Source organism: Clarias gariepinus, chromosome 17, assembly GCF_024256425.1.
Source record: "Clarias gariepinus isolate MV-2021 ecotype Netherlands chromosome 17, CGAR_prim_01v2, whole genome shotgun sequence".
In the NCBI taxonomy this organism is placed as follows: domain Eukaryota; kingdom Metazoa; phylum Chordata; class Actinopteri; order Siluriformes; family Clariidae; genus Clarias; species Clarias gariepinus.
This window is the reverse complement of record NC_071116.1, coordinates 1,422,265-1,427,255: the sequence shown is the minus strand read 5'-3', so window position 1 is coordinate 1,427,255 and position 4,991 is coordinate 1,422,265.

The following is a 4,991-nucleotide window of genomic DNA, read 5'->3' as shown; positions in this document are numbered from 1 at the left end:
AGAAGCGAGTGGTGTTTAGGTGATGAGAACTCCAACCAGAAGCAGTTTCTCAGGACAGTGTCTCTCTTGCCATGCACAGACTAAGTTTTATTTTGGATACACCCCATGCATGTCATGAGAAGATACTATGAAGTTCCTGTTTCACTTTTTCCTTTTTCAGCTTCTTTAGTCCTCTAACACAAATCTAATCTCAGACTCCACCTGTTCTGTTAAAAAATATTAAAATTAATCTGTAAAATTTGTTTTTGGCATGGTATAATCTTTTCCTTTTAAATTTTGAAACATAAACACAGTTGGTATTGTTGTTGTTTTTGTGTCCGTTTCGGTGTGTGTGTGTCATTCCTGATAACACACCCAGATCAACAAAAGCACAGTGTGAACACAAGGCCACATGCCTGTGGTAGTAAGTTGTGTAAGGAGTGTTTTATTTTTTAGTTTTTCTTTGTAAGTGTTAAGATGACTACAGCGCTCAGAAATCAGCCTGTGAGGATAACAAAAATACAACTCAGTCAGATCTACTGGCTTGTGCTTGATTAAAAGGGAACGTGACCCTAACGTTCAGATAACATTCAGGATTTAAAGGGTACCAGCGAATCAAAAAGAACTTTCTGCAATTATCTAAAGGTGCTCATGTTAACAGATGAGCAAGTTTTCATCTTTACAGAGCACGAATGAAAATCTGTTAAATGAAAATCTGTTAAATATATATTTTAATATATATATATATATATTAAAATATATTATATAATATATATAGTATTTTAATGTGTACAATTATTTGTCATTTGACTCTACCGAATACTTTTCTATTTCTATTAGTTTAATAAATTGATTAGTTCCAGGATGGAGGTGAACAATTATTTATTATTATTATTATTATTATTATTATTATGTTTCATAAAATTTAATAATTACATATAAGTTTAAATTTAGCAAATGTATTTCTTTATGTTATTTATTTATACAATTAACTGATTAAATAACTAAAATAATTTAATAGGTGTGACAGTTTTATTTATGAATTGAAATAATAGTTTTTAATGCTAATTGATATATATTTTTTAAACTTTGCTACAGTTTGTTGCAAAATTTTATCCTTGAGTTCTTCTACATAATCGCTGATGAACTAAATATTTATTACCCATAATGCACTACAAATATGCATCAGCATCACTGCTAAGGAATGCAATTATTTTCCAAAGTAAAGCATTACTCTCTGTAATACAGCCTGCAGTCACATGTGGTGTGTAAACAAATCGGAGGCCCTCCTCCAAGCTCATTTAATATTCGTAAAGGTTGCACATGTTGATGTGGTCTTCAGCCAATATGTGGGTATTAATATTAATATATATAAACTGATTATGATTAAGAAACACAGAAGTGTGTTTGGGTTCTGACCAGAGCCAGGGCTGATCTCAACTCCACTGAACCATTGAGAACTTTGAGATGAACCAGAACATCAACTCCTGAGCTCAATAGTGCTCCTGTAGAGTGTGTGAATGAAGATTAGAGGATTAGATCAGATCTGGAACGGGAAGATGATGATCATGGGAGTGATGCTCAGGTGTTCCCATACACACTCTTCATGCTCTTTCTATCACCTGTGTGTTTCTGCTCTGTGTGAGTTTGCTTTCACATGAAGTTTGAGTTACAGACACAAACTGCTTTTACTCAGAACTTCCTACACCACAGTGGTCGCCTCGCTCAGCGCATCTGCAGACACGTTCTTCTGTTTCAACCGCAGAGGAACCTTATCTCTGTCAGAACATCTCACTCTTCTCCTGCTGATTGTTTCTGTTTCAGGGTTTACTCACAATCTGAGTCACTAGATAGGATCGCCATGACACCCTTTATATAGTGTAAGTGTGTGTGTGTGTGTGTGTGTGTGTGTGTGTGTGTGTGAGAGTGGCATGTACATACAGTTTCTTTTACACTTGGACTTCCTGGGAACAAAGAAAGCCTGGTTAAACTGGTTTTTACACACACACACACACACACACACACACACACACACACACACACACACACACACAGTTGATAAGAAACAATCACACACCTAGATTTGAACACACATGTATTATGATGTCAATCCAATCAGAAATTAGATCTGGATTGTGGTGCTTCATATTATAAGTAAGAATTTTACACACACACACACACACACGCACGCACACACACACACACACACACACTGGGTGGACATTCCTCCTAAACACACACTTCCTATAAATATCTGCAAATAGGCATAGTAACAAAATTCTGTCAGGCTCTGTGTGTGTGTGTGTGTGTGTGTGTGTGTGTGTGTAAGAGACTGGCTTTGTTAGACACACAAAATTAACAGATCAAAGTTCCCAGTCAAGTAATTTTTACACACACACACACACACACACACACACACACACACACACACAGGCGGTAAATCTGTGAGTAGAATTCATTCAGCATTTAATTAAACTATACACAAGTACAGTATTTACATTATTAATGTCCTGTACATAAATAATTGAGGTCTTCTGCGTCTTTTCGTGTGTGTGTGTGTGTGTGTGTGTGTGTGTGTGTGGGTGTGTGTCTGTTTAGCCTGAGACCTGTTTTCACACACTTAACCACCAATAAATATTTAACAAGAACTACAAACATGTTCAGACGAGGATTTCAGTTACAGTTACATCACTGCCATGATTCTGACTCAGCACTGTCACCTAGTGGATATCACACACACACACACACACACACACACACAGCGCTATACAAATCAAATTGAATTAAAAGTAACATCACTGTAACTCGTGTGTGTGGTGTCTGGGGACGGGTCCACTTCACCATGAAGATGCTCCTGTCCTCATCTGACTCGTCCTGGTGTCCCTCTTCCTGTCCTCGGCTCATACAGACAGCTGTTCTCTGAGGACTTGTGACTGCAGTCGCTCGATAGTTCAGGACTACCTGTCTACCTGAGCCTCCAATAACCAACTGGACTCCATATGAACTTCTCCACATCTCCTGTTCTACTGAACTTCCAGCCTCCTAACACACAGTATGGGTGCAGATCAATCCCTGCTATCCGTTATCACCCAGATGAGGATGGGTTCCCTGTTGAGTCTGGTTCCTCTCGAGGTTCCTTCCTATTACCATCTCAGGGAGTTTTTCCCTCAGCACCGTCACCCTCGGCTCGTTCATCAGGGACGATCTGATCATTCTGGTTCACACACACTCACATCTCATACACACTTTCATCGTTTCTTCTGATTGTGTGAAGCTGCTGTGCAACAATGTCAATTCCTAAAAGCGCTACACAAATAAAATTCAATTGAATTGAATTGAATTATTTAATATATTGATTTTAGCGCATAACACTGTCAGTTTGGGTATTTCCACGCTCTCACCTTGGACTACTGCAGATGTGTTCGCATTAACAACCCGTGTTTTATCTCATAGTGATGCTACACATAACTGCTCTTTATTAAGCCCATGGTTTCAGGACATATGAGACAAACTGGTTTAAAACTATGGAAGCAAAATAGTCTCATTAATAATTCACGGAAAAGACACGATGCACACGTGCGTATCCCAGTTCACCAAATCACGTGCAGGAAAAAATATATACATTCATAATATACGTTTCACGAATGCAAAACACAATTCACAGATGTACAAATGTGTAAAACATTTTGTAACGGAAATGAAGTTTTACCGACTCAAACCAAGAACAGGATGCACGTCTAAGTTCTTACTTTATCTCGTAATGTTTCATTAATGAACTTAATAAAACCAATAAACCTTCACTGATCTGTCCAATCATCTTCAGAGACTCAGTGAAGTTACGAGCCTTTATTGGAGAAGGCCATGCTGCGTCACGCGTTTGTTTGTGTTTGGTGAGGATTCGGGTAGTTTGTAGGGACATTGCGGTCGTTTCCGCGTCTTCCGTATACTTGGTGTATTTACGGTAAACTATCGCATTGATTGCCTCTGTTGGGTGACATTTATAGCCACGCCCACATCGAGGGCAAAAGCGCTATATTCATCCAAAAAAGTGACGCCTGCTGTGAGGTAATCTGGAACAAAACTGCTCATGAGTTCAGGCCTACTAAACATTTTAATTTCATTTATTTATTTAGATTTAAATTCAGGCAAACAGACAAGGACTGGAAAAGTTTCTTTAAATTCTGTCGAGACAGTTTTACGTGATGCTGCAGACAGACAGACAGACAGACATAAAGTTTTTTGCGACTGGTTTCTGGTCTTCCGAAGTATAAAAGATATCATTAAAGTAAGCGAGTTCAGACCAACGTACAGACAAAACCTCTTTTATTTATATATATTGATTACAAAATCTGTATAACATCTCCTGTAGATGGCAGTTTAGTACAAATAGAAATGTCTCTCACACTCTCTCACACACACACACACACACACACAGACACACTGTTATTTATAAAAGCACGAGTACATATGCATGTGCATCCAGACTCACTTGTCTCTGTGTGTGTACACATTTTGTTTGTACGCTGTCTGTGTGTGTGTGTGTGGGGGGGGGGGGGAAGGGGGTGAAAAGAAGGGCTGAGTTATGACTTTGTGGACACTTGTTTTCCTTGCAGGCTTGCACACTATATGACACACACACACACACACACACACACACTGTGCTGTAAGGTGTCTAACACACACTCGTGCAGTCTAACACACACTCGTACACACTAACACACACTCGTGTGTACACACTCGTTTGTTAAACAATATATTAAAAGTTTAAAGTATATATGCATATATAAGTACAGTGGAACCTTGGATCATGAGCATTATTCGTTCCGAAAATGGGCTCGTATTCCAAAACACTCGTAAACCAAATTTAATTTTCCCGTAAGAAATTATGGAAACTCAAATTATTCGTTCCGCAGCCCAAAATAATAAATAGATAAAAATATTTAACACAAAATATAAACTAAAAATAAAACAAATTAACCCACCTGCATTTTAACTTTTTAAAAAAAGGAAAA